This window comes from Falco biarmicus, chromosome Z, assembly GCF_023638135.1.
Source record: "Falco biarmicus isolate bFalBia1 chromosome Z, bFalBia1.pri, whole genome shotgun sequence".
Classification (NCBI taxonomy): Eukaryota; Metazoa; Chordata; class Aves; order Falconiformes; family Falconidae; genus Falco; species Falco biarmicus.
In genome coordinates, this window is record NC_079311.1 from 61,341,843 (window position 1) to 61,362,614 (window position 20,772).

A 20,772-nucleotide genomic window follows, 5' to 3' on the forward strand; every position below is an offset into this window, starting at 1 on the left:
GCAAAGAGTACAAATGAACACCACAGTCTTAAAACAAATCTCAGACACATGGAAAATAAGTCTGTGTATTTGTCTATCCATCCACCTTTGCATTATGTGTGCATTTCTGCACTTCCACTAGGCCATGCACATAGCACTGACTTCACATGCCAGCTGCCATGTGGTTCTCTTTGCTTTCTGGGGTGATACAAGCATTGTAATGAATGATAGTTTTTACTCTGGACAGTACTACAGCTTAATGGGAACACAACAATTTTCCTGTGGGTATTTGTTTTACTTGCCTTCAATGAAAACTTGTATGTGCATGAAGTCTGTGTGAGGCAGCAGGCTTGGGATGCAGGTTCCTGGAGCAGAAGGCTTCCAAACTCCTCCTTTCTTTGATAGACAAATAAGATAAAGTGGCAACAATGGGTTTATACACACTTGTTTATTTTGTGTCACTGACAGAAACGATGACAGAAAATTCCAGCACAATCTGTAATACACAGCTGGAATACTTTAAATGAATCAAACTGACATTTGGAAACAAGGAAGGAAAAGGTTTCCAGAGCTTTTGGTTGTCATTAGGGCATGGAGGTGGTCTTGCATGTGCATAAGGAGACACTTCTGCGTGGATTGACTGTTGCAGAAGTCTGTATGGGCTCAGAAGTTTGCCTATGGACATAATTTTTGGATTAAATCTGTCAGGAAGCTTCCAATGACACCCTCCTAAATGAGGTACACCCTCCAGGAAAGCATTCGGTCTTGTAGAGAAGGAAGAGGGAGATGATGACCGTCAGGGCTTTACACAGTTAAACAGAGCTTGCTCTCAGGGAAGACTTTTTGAGCTAGAAGCCTGTGTGGCTTTAAACAAAAATTTTATAAGATGCTGTAATTCTTCATTACAGCTGCTTCAGAGCTCCTTCAGACTCACCTCTGCTCTCACTATGGACCACTCAGTCAGAAAACAGGAAAAAATATCCTGAAGCCAGTAGCAGCTAGCTACTGAATGCTCTTCTTAAATTCCTGAAGGAGCTCAGGAAAGGACACTGAGGGATTTCAATGTGCAAAGGGGGGTCGCTGAGGTCAAGAGAGGGGCAGAGACTCTCAGGGAAAGAATAACTGTTTAAAGGAGTCCTGCTGGCAGGAGGAGGAGGAGGAGGGAGCAGGTCACCGAGTATATAGTAAGTCTTGCAACATAGTCATTAGGAAAATGCAAATAAAGAGTAAATGAGGGGGAATTGTGGTCTGCTTAGGGATATTCTGGGAGCAGACAAATAGGCTGACTTAATTGGATAAGTTATTAACCATGAATTATTCTTTCCACTTGGATGATTAGGAAGCCTGCTTATTCTTATAGCACGTCTTGTGTTTCCTTACAGATCTCACAGGTAAATGCAGAACTGATTACTTAGGTAAGGCATTTTGATAAAGGAACAAGGAAAACTAGTCAACTTCCCTGCAGAGGCTTCCTGCCCAAAGGCACTTGACACAGATCACATCACACAAAGAAATAGTTCAGGTGTGACTCTGAAACAACCACATGACTTGCACTGAACCTTTATTAGAAACCTTTTTAATTGTTTAAATGTACAGTTAAGAAGTCTGTACCTCATTCTGGCCTGAATAGAGCCAGTTCAATTCTCCTTGAACTTTGCTCAGAAAAGTCCGAGTTTAGACCAAGTAAAGCAGATATACTTTTATCGGGAAAGCTGTTTTGGAAAGGTTGATCTGAACTCTAGAGAGCTGTTAAGTGATGGTGTCCTTCCACACCAGCAAAGGAAAGCAGGAACTGCCTTACTGGATAATTTGTTTATCTTCAGATATTGCATGGAAAGAGAACTGCTGTCCTGTGAGAACCCTACCTTTCTGGTGCTAGGAAACAGTCAAGGCAAGCTTGGTCAGAAAAAAAGGCACAACAGTAAAATTCAGTTCCTCTTTGAACAGTTTGAGAAAGCTTTGCTTTTTGCCCCATCTAACTTTCCAGTAAAGTATGGTCACAGCAAATGTGACAGACTTTTTGCCCGTAAGCCGGGGCACTCAGAGCAGTTTGCTGGTTCTGAGAGAGAAAACGAGGATAAAGCTCTGCTTTCGGTCTGATTACCATGGTCACCTGCTCCGGGCCTGCTAGACCTGCCTGTAACTCTGTGAGCACACAACTCACCCAGAAACACCTCTTAAGATCAGACAGTGCTTGAGGCAATCCACATGGCCTTACAGCCTGCACAGCTCATGCTAGTCCTCCCTCCATTATCACAGCTCTGCTCCAGATGTGATTTGTTTGTTCCTGCAGCCTACATAGAATGGCTCATTCACTATGTAGGTCCCATCACCAACAGTGATAAATTTTGTATTTGCTTACCAGAATATTTTGGGTCTGGTACCAAAGATTCTTGACATATGAGAGATGAGGGTGGGTGATTGATGATAGCTCCTCTGCTTCCCAGCCTCTCCAGCACTTGCTCTATGCCTGTCTTCCTGTTAAACACTTGTTTCATACACCAGGGATTCTTTTCAGGTCAATTGTCCCCCAGCTTCCTTAGGAGGAAGGTGCAGGTGTCCAGGCACTGCAGGGAGGAAGGCTGATGTCCACGCTCAGGAGCTCGCTTCCCACTTAGTCTTGCACAGATGCAATGCTTACCTTCAGATCTGGACTCTGCACTGTTTTAGGGGAATGTGAACTTCTTTGACATGCATGGCTCAGAGCCTGTCCTGCAGGGAAGAGTTGTCCTGCAGGGAAGAGTTGTCCTGCAGTAGGTCCGGTGGGTGCCCAGAGTAAGGTTGCTTCTGGCTCTCTAGGTCACCCTGAATTGTCGTGCCTTACACATGGCTTTGGGAGCCAGGGGCAGGCCTTTTGCTTAGAAGATTCTCAGACCCAAGCTCTGGCTTTCTTCCATGACCTGAAATTTGTATAGGAAAATGGCAAAGAAGGAATACAGTGGAGTGAGGTAAGGTGTATCTGAAGGCATTTTTGGTTGACTCTTTTGCAAACTGTGTGGCTTGTTTTCTGGAAATCCTTTGGGTCTTTTGACAAAGGAGTTACCCACTTACAGAGACAGTCCTGCTCATCCCCGCATTTCAGAAGCAGTTTTTAGAGCTGTCTCTCTTGTCACTGACAGCAGCTCAGTTCTGACCCCTCCACACCACAATACCTCCAGATTTCTGTGGTGCAGTGTGAGGTGGTACTGCTAGGAGATGGCACCAGCAATGCTCCAGGTAAGCGCCACTCAGGAAATCACAGCTAGCAGACACCAGGAAGAATAAGGGTGTGGGGCCATCCATCTCCTTAAAGAGATATAACTGCAGCCTTCTTGCTTTGCGTTTCCTGTTTATGAAGTTAGGAATGTAACCTTGCAGATACATTTCAATTTTGCAAATATTACTTTCTGCTTCCAAACATTCTTCAAGAATCTTATCAGCAATGCTGAATGGTTTTTGCATTGTGCTAAATTGCCAAAACAGCTATTTAGTTGGGCTGTGACTCAAAAGATCTGGCATCTGTTCAGTGCTCTGCTACTAAGTTCATCTGTGGCCATAAGCAGATCCCTTCTTCTGGCTGTAACACAGAGGGGTGAATTATCAGCAAAGTGGGGGCATTTAATTATCTGATGTTTAGCTTGTTCAGGTGAAGGAATTGTCATGGCCACATAACATGTCTAGAAGGAAGGCAGTGAGTGAAGTCTGCCCTGTTTCAGTGTAGCACTGGAGAGCAGAGAAAAGGAAGAAGAAAGTTCCAGCCAGTCCTACAGCTACCTGGAGCCTCTGGATATGTTTTAGCATTTACCAGATCAGGAAGTTTTATCAGGCTAATATTTGAGTTTATACAAAAAAACCTATGCATGCGTGTATGTATTTATATATGTAGTTGTACAGTTATATAGTTGTAATTATAAATGTAGGTTAAAGTTGCATAGATAAAGTTATATAGTTTTTATATATAACTCTACACATACATAACCAGATTATCACACACATTTACAGTAAATATGGGGTTTTTCTGGTTTAAAGAAAGAGTGAAGACCACTCCCAGTGTAACAAGGGTCTCTCCTGAAAAAACACCAAACACAGAATCAGCTCAGGTCTATCTCTCTGCCCTTCTAAACATGGTAGAAATCAATCTATTCAAAAGATAGGGGCGAGACAGCAGATCAACAACATAGTCTTCATTGCCTTAAAAATCTAGGCCAGAAATCAAGCTAAGCATTTTCAAAGATTTCTGTAGTCCTCATACTCTACCACTTGAACAAGCAGAAATAATTTTTTTCAAGTGTCCTTACAGAAAAACTGTTTTATCTATTTGTTTATTTTTTTAAACTTTAATTTTACTGGATTGTTTGCTGTGTTTCTCAGACTTGCATCCCATTTTCTGCCCTTATCCTTTTCCTTGTTGAAAACAAGTTGTAAAATTGTAAAAGAGCCAGGCAGAACTCTGCATAGCCTCAGACTTAGGCTAGTGATACCTTGGATCAGCTCCTTCCTTAGCAGCTTTACTTTGGCCTACAACTAATTTTAAAATTAGGGTTGTCCATCTGGCTGATCAGTGACTGTACCCATCCGGTAAGCTGATTATGTCCAGCTCCCAAATGACTTCAAGTGTTTCCTTTTGTGTCGATGCATGCCTGTGCCCTGAGTCCCTCAACTGTCATTGACTCTATGCATGTGTCCTCAGTCCCTCAACCATTGTTGTATCCAACTGACCAGCCCACAGCATGGCCCCAAAACTGACATCTCAGTTTTGGAAAAACTGGCTGACACAGGACTCACCTTTAAAAGAACAACTCCTCAGTTGTTTTTCAGCCAACAGACAAAAAGGCTCTTGTTCCTTTCCTCCCATCACTGCAAAAGTCCACCAAAAAGTACTACAGAATTTGGGCACATGGAGAAACATCAAGAGAGATTTGGAAACCATGAAGAAAGTGAGAAAATGGCAAAAACACCAACTGTTTATATTATCCACCGTTTAGTTTTGACTCAGAGTGTTTATTCCTTCTCATTAACTTAATTACAGAAGAATTTTGCATTATTATCTACATGGCATATGAAGCTTGCCTGTTCTGAAGAAGAATGTGGACACATTGGTGCTTATCACTCAGGAAGCTTCTCCAAAGTCTTGCTCAGACTCCCTATGAAAGGAATCAGAGCTGTTCCCTAAGCTGTCGAACCCCAGACTGCTAGCAAATCCTGACCAAACATTTTCAGCAGTGGTCACAGGGCTGACAATATATTTAGGGAACATTCTCACTAAATAGAGTTCCAGGACTGTTACTTCTCCACACTACAGAAGATTTTATGGGCAGGACTCCCAAATGTGGCCAAAGATCCAGGACTGACTTCTGCAGACAGACTGATTATGATCTCCAGGTACTCCTGAGCATTATCCTACCAGGGGCTCCAGTCTGACTCTAGTGATATTAGAGAAAATTGAAGGAATTCAGCACTGTGTATATGTAGGATTAGGCCCAAATAAAGTCTTCATTGTCTTTGGGTGGATCAGTTAATTTTGACTGCTTTCAGTCAGGAAAGCTGGGAAACATGTTGCTTTGGAAGAATTTTATAATTTCAAATAGCCTCTCAAAAGTTTACATATACATCAGATTTTTTTTTTTTTCTCAGAATCCATCAGTTTTGTGTAACATTTTTTGGGTGATCAGAGGTTGAGAGTACTTACAGCCATTTTTGACAGGTTCCCATTTCTTGTGACACCTGAGCTGCTGGAACCAGTGCAAAAGGTTCTTTTAAGTCCCACCCAGACCTGAGTTCCCTTCCTTTCCTCTCTCCACTCCACCTCTGTGCCCCCCATTATCAAATACAGTTTAATCTTGCAGGGCTTCTTGCTCAGCAGCCACATTTCCAGAAATAAGAGATAGCCTTTGCAGCCTCCTGACATGACCATTTACTAAACCCCATGTGCTGGCACTGCTGATATTCTAGGAGGTTGCTTACATGATGTGCAGGCACTGGCTTTTGGTCACATCTATACCCTGTTGTAGCAGCCTTTGTGCTCCTTGCCCTGCCTGTTTCTTTCCTTTCCTACTCCTTCACTAGCCTGTCTCAACTCCAGTGAACACTGTCTGTCTAATGGCATAAAACATAACAGTTACAACTATTCACATAAAAGCACAATCTACTGTGGAACAGTATGACCATTGGAAAGCCCATGTGTCATATTTCTTTAGTTCTTTCTACTTTTTAAATTACTTTTGTAAACTTAGAGGGACCAAGATGGCTTTTTTAATCTGGTTTTGCATCTTGTTGATCATAGATGCCTGTGTTCAACAATAACATAATAAGTTATAGCAATGTGGCAATGGTTTTGGACATAGTAGGAAACAACTAGTTAAGCTGTGCCAGCCTGAAATAAGCTTCATATTTTTTGTTAAACTTACCAGTAGTCTCTTATCCAAGTCATTAATTGATCTGAACCATCAGAATAAATGAATTATCAGATCTTGTGCACCTCTCAGTGTTTCAGTAGATGTCCTGTCAACTGCAGAAAATAATTTTTTTCCTGAAGGTATTCAGTTGTATAAATAACATATTAACTCATCAGCATGCAGGCAGGGATAAGGCAAAACATCCATGCAACGCTATTTTTGAAAGTATGTCTTTCTCCCATTCTTCTTGGATGTACCATTAGTCCTGGATCTGACAACTTTTTTTTTTTTTTTTTTATCCAGTCAAAAAAGGAAGAGCAAACAATATTTTTGCATCTCTTCCATGCTCTGAATTACTTTGCTGTAACCCTGGTTCTCCTTTGTACAAGAAACCAGCTGCTCTGATTCTGCTTGTGAACACACATGAAGTTAGGAAAAAATCCAATGATCTTGAGATTCAGTTAAGGCCTCTCCCATTACGTTCTGGAGCTGGAGCCTCTTACTTCTTTAGCTAGGAGTGCTATGGGTGAAAAAATGCAAAATGAAAAACATTTTTTTAATTCTGCGTGTTATTGGGTGGATTTAGGTCCACAATGTTTCATGAAATCAAGAATATGAGATCATATTATATTGATAGAGATTGAGGAAGGGGAGGTAGGCATGGTTTAACTTGGTGAAACACCTTGAAAGGTCATAGTCGGTAGGTGGAATGACACTCAATGGACTCAGCATGCTGTTGAATGTTATTTTTTGCAGTGCAGCCTTAGCTTAAATACACTCTCCCTGCTGCTGTAATCGGTATTGGTTGGCCACGGATTCTTCAAAGGAAATGAAACACTGTTCTCTCCTGAATTTCACGTTTATTAAAAGATTTCATCTTCTCCTGTGCAATGTTTGCATCACAACACAAATCATCAGCTTGCTTTGACCCTGACACCATTTTATAGGCTTAATAATAATAAATCTATGTCCTGAAATAGTTTCTGCAGATTACAGCAATCAATCAAAATTCAGGGAGCCTTAAACCATTAATGTCATCGGCAATGATCCAGCACCCTGGGAATCCATCTAAATCAGCCATTATTACTGAAAATGCTCCTTAAGAGCCTTAAGATAAAGGTAGTATTTGGGAGCATAAATTGCAGTTCTATTTTTATCAGCCATTGAGGGATGATTTTCATAGCAATTTTTTGTATCTGTTTTGAATAAGACAAAGCCAGAAAAATTCTTTCTTTTGCCTCATGCAGCTGTTTTGGTTATTGTAATAGAAAAATAGAAGCCAATACATAGCATTTAGCTTTACTAGAGTGAAACTGAAGTATTTGTTATGTAAAGGAGTTGAGTTTTTGAAGGAAAAGGAAAGAGCTGCCATCACAAGCCCTTACTGCACTTTATGTTGAAATATTTCTAGTTCAAGGCAATGCTCCTGAGAGAAGCTATGCCCACTTTATTGGACTACAGATACCTACAGGTTTGGTAATTTCATACTTTAGAGTTTTGTGATGTGGAGAACAATGCAAGAGTTCAGGACAAAGCAATTTCTTTGCTGATAGATCTACAACTCTTTGTCTTGGGATTTTCTGTAGCCATCCATTAGCAGAGTACCTGAATGCCTATCAGGTAAAATCAATGGCAACAGTGAAATCTTGCAGAACTCAGTTTTTTCTTTTGTGGGTAGAAGTGTTTACTTTCTTGTTTGTGTGTAGATTTTTTAAATTAGTTTTCTTTTTCCTGTTTTAATTGCATTTGTATGTGCTTTTTTAATTTTATTTTTGCTTAGCTGGTTGGGTTGAAGGATGCTGGTGAGACAGAAGGGCCACGTGCTTTGGGGTAGGGCCTTTTGAAAGTGTCTAAACTATGTCCTACTTATTATTGTGCCTAATGTGCTCTGACAGCTTGTTCTCACCCAGCTGTGAGCATACAACACATCTCAAACACATCAATACAGGCTCTGTGATCAGCACTGTCCTGAGCACATCCGTCATGTTACAGAGATCAGAGCTCTGTCACTAGTGGGAATGGATTCAAGATGCCTTTGAAGGCTGGATCTGGCCTCTACATGTCTGCTAGAAGCTGGCTGATCCCCCAACAGCCTATACCTAATAGATAGTTCTGAAGGAGTTCAGCAGTCTCCATCTTAAAAATCGGTATCTTCAGCAGAGATCCAGCCACATAGCTACAAAATATGATCACAAACTTGAAGTTGGAGGAAAAATGTTTACGTTATGTTGCTACAGATAGGAATGTAAATCAGCTAATCATACTGTCCCTACCACAAGGCATCTCTGAAAAAGGAACAATCTTTTTTTCCAGTGGCCTAATTTATCCACTGGTGTAGCTACTGTTCTGTTGTTCATGCCTTGATTTTTCCCCAAAATAAAGCAAACATGAACTGCATGGATGATTTTGAATCTTAATACCTAAAAACCAAAAGAACACAGACAAACCCCTGCCTCAGAAAGCATGTTGTGTGAGACTCGCTTAAAAACATCTTAAATTTTCATCTAATTGAAAAGAAATACATCTACAGACAGCTTTTCAGCCTCCCATTTCACACTGAAAGGTGGAATATGTAAGAGAATAATTTTTTGGTTCCCTACTTTTGAGAAGCACTCTAGCCTCACTTGGTGGCTCCCTGTTTTTGCAAGTGCTGTAATTCTCTGATAAGAGATTAGCTGCTGTTCTGCACTTGAAATATGACATTGGCATTGTTGTCTGATAATGGTTCAAATCAAGCTTCAGGTGTCTAGGGAAAAAGATTTCCCCATCTGACTCATTCCCAATGAGAAATCTCTAAACTTTGTCTGCATCACCACAGAGTTCTATACAATTCTGGTCCCACCAGAAGCCTGCCAATTTCCCTTACTTGAAGCTGAATTACAGCCTGCGGAGTTTATGCAGTAGAGAGAGGCAGATGTAACAGGGAAACAAACAGGTATTGTTCTTTCTCATCTGTTCTGTGAGTTTATAGTAGCATAATTATGAAAATCATAACCTAAGGAGGACTCAGCTAAATCACCTGCTCTTGTTCTCCCCTTAACCTTGTATTTCCTAAAATTATACACTTGACCTTTTACATCTTTCAAATTTGATAGCAGTGTCTTTCAGAAACAGACAGGCAATTGTGACCTCAACAATGTCAAATAATTCTATCTACTATTAGGTTCCAGTCCTTCTCATTTAACTGATTTGCATTCGGGGCTGCAGCTCTCTCTGAGCTAGGTAGTTGTTAATGGGGCCTGCTGCTGTGGTTGGTGATGCAATGAGCTATAAATGCAACCTTTTATTTTAGATTTTTACTATGCAAGTAAAACCAGTTACTGTAAAAGCTGTTTGGGAAAATGGGTGACAAAGCCCATCAATTGAATAATGTGGCCCGTTCTAATGTCTGAAATTTGCTACAGGAATTACAGTTGAAGACCGAGGGTCAGAACCAAAAAAGCCCTGAGGCCCGGCTTTGGAGGTGGAAAACTAGTACTTTAATGGAGTAGAAGAACAAGCAATGAGGTTTTTATTAGGTTATTTTCCTGACAAAAGTTTCCTAGTACTGAACAAAGAACAAGAGAGGAAAAGCACACGAGAAGGAGCCATTTAATTTCTTGGGGTTCATGGAATTTCCATGTCATGATTTTGAGGCTGGTCTAGGTTCCGTCTTATGGCTGCTGCTCACATGGTAGGCAGGACAAATGCAGATTTTGCTGGGTTCTTTCTCTTTTGCCCCTCTGTGTGTCACACTTCTCAGGCTGCATGGGATTGCTTCAAGCTTTGCTCCACAGCTTTAACAAATGGTAGAGAGATCAGTAGGTACAGAGGTTTATGGTGTAGGAATGAGCCATAACAGATCCCCAGACAACACTGAAACCCATGGGCCTGGGCAGTAACAGAGCTCGGGGATGTTCTGGCTAATGACTTAATCCTCAACTGATGACAAACCCAGCTTCTTTCTGTTCTTTCTGTGTTGCGTTTTATCTTCAGCAGAACAAGCAAAGGTTAATGAAATACCTATATTCTCCACACAGGTTTGGAAAGATTGAAATCCCTGGAAGGTCTTGGGAAGAACATTTGGACACTGAACAGCTAATTCTTGACACAGTATCCCTGCTCTCAAAGGAGTGTTATCTGAGAGAAGTGCTAATTTGCGCTGCGTTGTATTTCTATGCAATCTAAACAGGAAGACAGTATTTCAGAACAGGGAAGTCTGGTGTCTGTGGACTCCCTGTACTTATGAGCATTTAGTCTTTTGTTTAACTGTTGACCTTCCAGCTCTGACTGTCTGGTTCTAGAAATGTAAGGGTTTTGATCTGTGAACTTTAATCTTTCACCTAAACTGCAAATTGAGACATTGTTTATCAGCACAGCAAGGGAGGAAAGACCAGCAGGATCACCTGCATGCACAATATGTTATATGGCATAGACAGTCCTTCTGTCCCGCCATCCCAGAGATGTCTAATTCTCTCTTGGTTCTTCCGAGGACCAGCCCAGGCTCTGTCACACTGCACTCCAGTGAAATTACATAAAGAAGATTTGTTGTATCAGTGACAGTGCAGTGCATAAATTAGATCATAACCTTACAAAACTACATCTGGTTTTACAAATACTTACATATATTCAATAAAAAATTCATTGCATTTGGTTAACCATATGCATAAAATGTCTCTAAGAGCTGAGCCTTAATTATTTAATGTGTTTCATCCTGTTCTACATTCTCTTAGATTTATATCATAAAGGAGAAATCAGTGAAAAGCTTGCAATAGTGTGACCTTCCTGGAGATTAATGAAGACGAATTAGTATAGAAAGACCTGATTTAAAATTATGTATGCCTTGCTAAATAAATCAAACATGATCTTTCTGAGTGTGGATTAGTATAATCTTAGCACATTTTGGTTTCCTAATTTCCAAGTTCCACACCCCAGAAGATTTAAAATCATTCTGCTGGTTCAAGCAGCTCATGGGGGGCCCCAGTACTGCTGTCCCAGCACCACTGAGAAATTATGTCAAAAGGCACCCCTTCCTCCAAGCGCAGCACAGCACTCTGCCTAGTGAAGGTTAAGAAGCTCGTCAGGAGCAGCAAGTACCCCCTGTAGGAGCTGGTAGAGATGTGAGGTCTTGAGGGACTCGAAATAAAAAGAGTACAGATCAGAAATGTTACTGGGGGACCCAGACATTATTCCTGCCTACAGGAACTAGGCTTTTCAGATCTGCTACAGCTGCAAGATAAAGCAATCCAGCCCACAAATTGCTAGGCTATGTTGAAGGGAAAAATTGGAAAGTGGGCAAAAAGATAAGTATAGTAATACAAAAATGTACACAGAAAAACTTCTGGAGGCTTTTCTGCTCCTAATCTGAAAACCCAAAAATCTCTTCCCCAGTGAGCTGGTTCTTCCAATACCTGGCTCAATAACTCTTAGTGTTTCCTCACTGGATGAGGACCAGAGAGAAAAAGCAGTATGTGAAGGCAAGCTGTGACTTGGGAGAGAGCAGTACTTACACTGTTGGTTTTATTGAGAGTATAACTTAATGCTCACTGCTTATTGCTTATGAGACTATTTCTGAAGCTAAAGATGGAGGGAAGGATTATTATTTTAATTATCATTCTGCTGAACATCTGAGAGAGGCCTTTAAAAATCTCCAAACTGTTCATGAGGAAGTGTTGGTTCTCCCTGGACTTTCAGATTAAGCAGGCTGTCTGGTGTCTTATGCTCTACAGACCTGAGGGCAGGGGAAATTAGGTACAATAATGAACAGTAGGATTACAGTTCTTTTCCAGAAAAAATAAGTAAGATCTTGCATTAAAAATTTTTAAAATATCTCAGTCTTTTGTTTCTGTGCAGATGTGTGCTGTCATTCTCAAGGGATCAGGGTGGAGTCTGGATGGGAGAAGAGAAAGCTGAAAGTACACACCAGTGTTGCCTGCAAAGGTGTAATGGTCCACAGTCAGTGGGCAGTTAGACTTGTACTTAATCTTAGACTTGTACTTACTTACTTGTACTTAGTCCTTGGACTTCATAGTTCGCAGTTAGACTTGATGTTGTGATGAGGATCAGTGTACCCAAGGCCTAATGAGGCCTACAGAACAGATTGGCCATAACAGAGTAGCAACTTTCATCATCTCTTTTTTTTATCCACATTATTCTTGATATAATGGGAAGCAACCTCAAGGGGTTACAGCTCTGAAATGTCTCATAAAATTTCTTATTTACAGAATTTGAAATGTGAAGATTTTCCTTCTTCAAGAGGAAATGTCAAGTGGAAGCATTGCCTGTATTGTGGGTAAGGAATTCTGAGTGCCGTGAGGAAGCAGAGAGCTGACAACTATACAGGGGAGGGGTTCTGAAAACTGGCTGTGTTTTTGAGTCACTAACTGTACAGCAAACCTGTGCTTGGCCTGACATTATGCACAGCTATTAGCAGAGATATAACAGAGAAATACATCCCATTCAGTGTTTCTTCTTTTAGGGCTTAACAGCTGTTGTGTAACTCGCAGCGGTGATGAATGTCTTTGAATCCCAAGCAGTCAAAAGGATCAGTAGGTGCTCAGCACCTTTCTGCTGTGAGGACTGAGCAAAAGGCTCATTGCAAATCAGGTCCCAGAGCAGTGCAGGTAGGGAAGTGTGTAGCTCTGTCAGTGGGCAAGGGTTAAAAGGTCTGTAACCCCTGATCTGCATCAGCCCAGTCAGGCTCAGAGGCAGTCCTGGGATAATGTTGCAGTTTGGCTTTGTGTAACATCTGGACATGGCTGGACAAGGAGTGTCTGATGGAGTCCCATTCATCCATGGTGGTCCTATGCATGTCAGCTGCAAAACAGCAGTTTTCTGTGCTTTCCGGCACTGCAGCACTGCCAAGTGTGTTGTGCTTCACTGGCTGTGCAAGGATATGGTTCCATTCAAGACTAGAAACCCCCCTGGGAAGAGCAAACTGCAAATAGCTTTTGCACCACACCTATACCACTGCTATGACAATATTCATGACCATTCAGGATTTTCCCTGATTATTTTGCTGGGCAGAAAAAACAAACTGCAGCATAAACTTATCCTTTTATTTTGAAGTCTGTTCCTGCTTCCTCAGAGATCCTGTCTCAGTAGGCTAAAAAGCATCATTTTTCACTCAGGTTATCTCAAGCAATGCAACTCATGCAGATCAAAAACTTCATTAGGCTGCAGGCTAATATGCTCAAAAACTAGTTAGCTGCCTGTATTTGGCCCAGGGGGCAGTCTAGGCTACAATGCATTGAGTAATACCCTTTCAAACGTTGCTTTGCTCTTTATGTAATATAAATAAAGGTGGGAACCCATATGAATATAACTGGATTCCAAAGAGATACATCCATCACTGATATGTATGCAGATAGATACACTTACAGCTTCACTATCTAACTTCTCTAGCAGGTTTTCAGTGGCATTCACAATGGTGAAATGAAAGCCTACACAAAAGCTACTGCATATTGGCGTTACTAAAATCTTTGCAAGTTGCAGCTATGCACTGTATTGGGCTTTTCAATCATCTTAAGTTAAGCTGGCTGCACCTTTTCTGCTCCTAAAGAAGGATCAAAGACCCATGATGAAAGATACTTTTCCTGTATCCCTGACTTGTGGTGAATGAGACTTATCTGACTGAATAGTCAAGCTAAATCAGCATGATAATTCTGTTTTACTTGAGTAAGTTTGTAGAGGAAATGCATTCTCCCATTGTTTCTAATGCACATGGAAACTTGATACAAGTAAATTCAATCAGGGGTTTGCTTCCTGGCTGCTGATTTCAAACCCAGACTAAGAATCAAGCCTCAGCTTTTCCAAGGACTTAGAATCAGTTAAAGAAAAAGATGAAAGCATTGTGGATCACTACTGAGTCATACCCAGGGTATCTAAACACACAGGTGAACTGCCCATCCCAAGCATACAGCATAGTACAGATTTTCTGCCTCCCAAAACCTTCTGGCAGATGACAATGTTTGCTGTCGCAGTGGTTCACTTTCTGTTTGAGGTAAACAGCAACCATAATACATTAATAAAACTAAGAATATATTTCCTACTCCACACTGGAAAAATATCCCATGTGTACAGGGCAGTTTTTAAACCATGCCCCACCAAACACCCTCTCCCATGAGAGCGATTCTTCTGCATCAGCCCTTTGGGGTCAGTTATCTCTGCCCTGCACTGTACACTTGTGCTTGGATGACTTTCTCCGCCACTCAGCCTCCGCTAGCAAATCTTCTTGACTGCTTTCTTTGAAAATCTAACCAAAAAGTACCCAGAGCACTCTCCCAGTACTTCCTATTACTCATAGCTTTAAAATATCTAAGCAGTTTATTTTAAGCCACTCCTTCATCTAATTCCATGTCTCTAATCAAATTATCCCGCTGTTAGCTGTTCTCTCAGTAATCCTCAAGAAATTGTTTCTCAGCTAAGCTGATTTGTAACAAGTCTCCTCCACAAGCTCAATTCTGGGGCCAGAGCTCTTGGTTCCTCCACCCTGACCCTGAGCTTTTAAAGTCTGGAACATTTCCTGTCGGGGTTGTTATGCCTGGACGTAGATGACATGAGGTGATGCCACACTGCTGAAGAGCTCCACAAGCAAAGCCTGTTTCATGTAACTTCAAAGTCCATTTGCAATGGTCCTCAGCTTCATTCTGTGCTCCAGAAATCACTGGAAAAATATCAGCTGAGCTGGGGCAACACACAAGTGGGGATGCAGGTTTTTTTCCACATCAGTGGCAGGCAACAGTTTGCTTCTTTCACAAAATTAAATGAAATATAAATAATATTACTGTTGTTTGGAGGGAGAAAACCCAAGGGGAAGGGAGGCCTGTCTTCTCCTCATTAGAATGGCTAATTGCTAATGAGCTTCTGTCTCTGAGTCAGTTTAAGAACAAAAAAGCGTCTTTTTCACAATGTAGTGGAGCACTCTCACTATGATGCTAATAGGTACTTGGAAGAAGACTTTTTTAAGTGAGATTTCTTGTTAGTGCCAATACAGTATATAAGTAACATCTATTAGGGTATATAAATAATTAAATGGGGTGGGATCTTAAACCTTGTTCTCCTATATCCCCCAGGGAGAAATCTAGCAACTGGACCATCACGTCCCTCCTAACTGTCTATCCTTCACAGGCTCTGGGCCTGTGAATGCTTAATTATTTCTATAGGGAAGAATAAGTCCCCAAAAGAGATTGATATTGATGCAGTTTGGTTGTGATATTGGTTTGCTGAACTTAGTGTGTGGTTGTATCACACTGCTCTTCCAGAAGTGCATTGTCCTTGGTCATTTCTCCCAGACACTGAAAGCGGAAGCTTGGCAATTACAGAGCCTGTGGAAATTGCTTCTGTTAACTTTCAGAGTTTTTTTTTTTTTTGTGTGTGTGTCTAGTTTTTCACTTTTCATTTTGTATGGATTGAGTGTTCTGCCATGCCTTTCCTTGCCACTTCAAAAAAGCTTGTGGCAGAAAGCTAAGAGATAAGGCTTTGCTGAAATGGAGAAAAAGAAGAAATGTGACCAATTGCAATGACAAGCTTGCGCTGCGTAATTTAATACCTACTCAAATGAATTCCTGCTTGCCTAATACACTGTATTAATCAGTGTAGTAGTCAGATGGCCACAAGAAAAGACAGAACAAAAGGAGAAAGAAAGAATCTGAGGCGGGAAGAACACATCCATATTCCCAGGGAGGGATGAATAGACTTTTGGTACACTTATGTTTTAGGTGAATTGTGTCCACTTCTTCCCAGGGCTATCTGGATCAAAAGCAAGCTGATGAGAGTCATCAGTGGGGTTCCCATGAACAGCTTGGTCTGATAGACAAAAACCTTTTGCATAGCCTCCTGCCAATTAACTCCTATTCTCACACAAGGCCAAAAATGAAGTAAAATAGCTGTGAGACTACTGAATGAAACTGAGGAATCAAAGAACAGGACAAAGTTTATCAGACCCATGTTACCTAGTCTCTCCTATGACAGAGCTTCATCTAGTGCTTGGAGTGAGTGAATTCCAGATGTTTCTTCATGTACCAATGAATAGGAGAAACCAGAATGTTTGCCTTGAAAATTATTCAGAATTACATAGTTTTGTACCAGCATGACCCTTCATCTAAAAAGCTGGAGGGAAAAATTGGTTTGTCATTGTCTTAATCTAAAGGAGGTTTTTTTCCTTTGTTTTGGTTTGGGTTTTGTATTCGCAATGTTTGGAAATAGGAGAGTCCATTTTACTAGTACTTGTTCAAGTAATGAAGAGCAACGAGGTACGGAAATGGCAGGAAGGAATACAAATTTAGAAATGCATCACAAGGAAGTACAATGACTGACATGATAATTCAGGGATGACAAGGCTGAATCTGGCACAATCCTAAAGCTTTAGGTTTCCCTCCTTCCACTCCAAGATAAGCCTTCCCCTTATGGCTAAACAATGGGTAATAATGAAATAAAAAAGCTGATTTTATGGGTTGTTTTTTTTTTTGGGGAGAGTTTTCCAGAATGTAAAGGAGGAAACCCCATTTGAGTGACTGGAAATCAAAAGGACTAAACGGTTAGGAAAATATTTCTAACAAAGCAAATGTTATTTTCATGCAGTATGAGTTCTGAATACATGGGCAGGCAATTACCCAATCTATTATAGGCCACTGCATATTGGATGGCAGCTACTGAACTCTTGGCTTCAACATGTTTGTATAGAGCAGTACCTTAATTCTTCTTCCCCTTTCTGTTAATGGGAAGAACAGCAGCTGGGAGGAACATTTGCTGTGGGCAGAGTGTGGACTGCATTAAGGATCAAACATTTAAGCAGAACATTTCAACAGGGATGCAGAACCCATTTAGATTTCAGCTGTGAACATGTTCAATCTTGTTTAAAATTGAGCCTCTTCGACTGCCTCTGCAAAAGCTGAGAAATACTAGAAATTAATCTTGTATTTACCTTTGAAGCAAAAGGTCACAAGAACACAGTAAGAATATCCCCTTATTTGTTTATATTGATAAATACTTAATGTAATTTTAGTATGTGTAGCTATGGTACTGTACACCCCAGAGTCTGAAAGTGGGTCTCACATCTTCTTGTGGAATTGGAATTCTGAATGGATTTTTTTTCCCAAAAATTGTATTAGATCAGTCATGAAATCCTGGAGATTTTAAAAAAAAAAAGAGAAAAGCAATATTCATGAGACACTGGTTTGAAACAAAATTCTGGAAAAAAGCCAAAGCAGAACACCACCCCATATTTCTGAATGTAGACATTTAAATAACTATGTGGAGCTGAACATTGCAGCTGAAGTTATAATGAGCCTAACCCCCAAATCCTTAACAAATTTGGAAACCAGGCCTGAATTATTTCAGCAACTTTTTTTCAGATACTGGATTAGTGCTCCTATAACATCTTGCTTGGTTTATCCTTGCTTCAGTTCTATCTTTCAGTTTATCATTGCAGTCTGAGGGTTTTACTGCCTAGCAGTTGTAGCAACAGTTTTTTGTTCAGCAGTACTGATGGATTTGACTGTCAGGAATTTGTCTGTTCACTCTTTGGTATTCTCAGGTCAAAGAATTATACAGTTCACCTATGTATTATTTATATTCATGTATTTTAAATCAACCACCTGCTAAGTTCATCTGTTGCCCTTGGACCTTATGTTCTGAGAATCACTAACTGAATTTTCTGTTTGTCTTCTCTGTCTTTCAGAAGTGGTTGTGCCTATCACACCATCTCATCAGCCTCTTTCACCAAACTAAAGCACCCTAGTCTAGCATATGTCCTCTCTCATTGAATCTACTCCACACCTTCAACCATCATTGTTGTCCTGCCTGGTACTTTTGCTAGTTTTTTTCATTTGCTTTTCTGGATGAAGGACTGTATGTAGTCTAGGATTTCCAATATCTTTGAAACAGCTGAGTTGCTTACCAATTTATGAACTTATCTTCTTTGGGTCAGGGACTTTCTCACAGATTCAGGTTTGATATGGCAATAGACTGAGATGTGAATTTCCACAGCCAGCCTGAGAAGAAATGGTAGGTATGGGACTTCTGACTGATTGTTCTTATGGTGCAAGCTGGTACTGCGGTAGTCAAAATTACTGACTTGTCCTGTATGCCTGTCTACACACACACACACACACACACACACACACACACACACACAAACACCAAGCAGCTTTATACATGGCACTTTTAGGAGAGGAAATGTACACCTCCCTTTGCCCTTACCACTAACGAAAACCCACTTCCTCCCCTGCCCCTCCCAGCTATCTCCACAATAAAACAGAGACAGAAAAAGTTGAACCTTCCCGATTCAGATGACTGCCACAAGAATATCTTTTCACCAGCTCCTGTGAATTTACTCTCATATCAACTGTTTGTCCCATTCTGAAAGTGACTGCTGATGACCAGGTAAGCCAAGCATTTGATCAGACTGCCAATTTGCCCTCCCTTCTACCAGCTTATTTTTTAGGCAGGGAGGTGAACATGCAGAAGAACACTAAAAAAAGAAATCCCCCGTGTGGGAACAATATTTAAACAAAGTTTGTAGTTCAGATTCAATAAACAAAGAGCTCAAGAAACTCAGGCACCTGTAAGAATAGTCAAACTCTCTCATTGGGAAATACAAGTTCTATTTTCCACTGCAAATAGCATTCAGGTACAGTGGGTACATGCAGTGAGGCACGCAGTGGGAACAGGTTTCTACAACACAAGTACAAAATCACCCCACTGAAACTTGTGGCAGAAAAATTAAATAACACTTATAATTTAAATTATCTCACTTATGAATGCAGTATCATCAGGGCTAGATAAATTATTGAAAAAGATGTCAAATAAATTGCCTATTGGATATGATAGCCATTTTGCTGGTTGAACAGCATTTGAACAGGTGTTCCTCCAATACAGTCCAAAACGGATTATTTGAGTGAAGTTTTAATATGACTCTTCTTCTACTAAACTTTCTTTAATGAATACCCGGGTGTGATTCTATCACCCACTCAGCATTTTTGCACTTTGATACTGCTCCCATGCAAATGATAGGAGAAAGCTTTCTACTTTACTAGAACATGCATGTCTTCAAGACCAGGAGGCCTGACCAGTGACTGCTGTTCAGTCACATTTAAAAATGCTGGTAAAGAAAGCAGAAACCATTTAAAAATATTTTAGCTTAGCAAGTAGGCAGGGCTAATCACTTTAATTTAACAATAAAGACAGTAACCTGAATGGCAGCCAAATCTATCTATAGGGAATGAAGATAATTCTGGGGAGATTCTTGTGCTGGGATTAGATGGAGTCAGTGAACCTAAAGAGATTTTTGGCACACACAGCCCCATCATGCATATTTGTCGTTTTCTAGTTCACATGAATTTGTGCTGGGATTGGAGTAGTCTGGAGGGAAGGGGCTTGAAACAAAGACCCAAGGGTCTTTTCTTGCTTGAAGTTTCCAATCAGTTAACAGTTAGTTACACTGTGATATATTTTTAGAGTCATAAAAGCTTCTGACACATTCATTGGCTTTTTTGTTACTGCTGTGTTCAAATAGTCATGTTTCTGATCCAAAAGACTAGGCACTATTGAGCTTTTCAGTAAAAAGGAGCCAAACCAAAACTGAGGATCTAAAATACCTTTGATTTCTGAGTGGATAAAGTACAGCTATGAAAACACCAGGCCAGCCTGGTTTGTGTGTCATAGTCAGATCTGGCTGGGTTTGGTTTCCTGTTCTGTTTTTAAGTTGTATCTGTTCAAACCAGAAGGTTTGTGATTACATGAGATCGTTTCTTATGGTGGAAAAAGCTCCCAGACTTCGGTCCTTTAGAATCCAAAGCCAGACTCACATTGCAGACCTTGAAATTAGGACTTGAAATGTGACTATTGATCTAAAAGTAGTTCTGATCTAGGTGTCACTTTTTGATCTGTAATACTCAGTAAAGAACCAAGAAATCAAACTACTTACAGAAAACCACACCATCTTTATAACTATATGATTACCTGTCTCAGCCTAAGACTGCTTAATTTTCAAGAAGCTTTAGGCTTCATGCTGTACACATGGAGTAACCACTGAAGCTGGGATGTGAATTCAGTCTTCTCTTGTCTCTGATGAGTGTCCTAATGACTAGGCACTATACAAATTTTTCTTTATCCTAATGAATATTTTTATTTATATGGGGTGAAACAAGCAGTAGTTTAAAGCTAACTCTTTAGTCTTGTGCAAAAAGCATTCACTTAGGATGCCTTATCTCTGACTTCAGCCACTGCTTACCAAAGACTCTCCTAGACCTCTCGTATGCTAAATGTCTATTAACATGTTCACTGTTGGCTAACAGGCTGTATTAGATGGAAAATGGACTCCTGATTTTAATTTTGAACACTGAAAAAGTTCAGCTGAATCCATAACCCTTGTGAGGGGTTCATATCAAACAAGTAAGGTTTTTTTTAATAAGAATTGTCCTTGCAGAACTAGCCTTGA

The 20,772-nt window shown here is 40.5% G+C and overlaps 2 long non-coding RNA genes across 2 annotated transcripts in view; one reads left to right on the forward strand and one right to left on the reverse strand.

Annotated features, from left to right (window-relative positions):
• Positions 1-20,772, reverse strand: part of LOC130142369 (uncharacterized) — a 24,773-nt gene continuing 4,001 nt past the window's right edge. Inside the window, exons 2-6 of the long non-coding RNA XR_008819373.1 lie at positions 18,232-18,325; positions 17,257-17,458; positions 6,366-6,873; positions 2,342-2,879; positions 1-375 (exon numbers count right to left, since the gene is read on the reverse strand). This is a non-coding gene — a long non-coding RNA (uncharacterized LOC130142369). The remainder of the gene's footprint in view (positions 376-2,341; positions 2,880-6,365; positions 6,874-17,256; positions 17,459-18,231; positions 18,326-20,772) is intronic.
• Positions 18,332-20,772, forward strand: part of LOC130142370 (uncharacterized) — a 10,236-nt gene continuing 7,795 nt past the window's right edge. The window contains exon 1 of the long non-coding RNA XR_008819374.1: positions 18,332-18,716. This is a non-coding gene — a long non-coding RNA (uncharacterized LOC130142370). The remainder of the gene's footprint in view (positions 18,717-20,772) is intronic.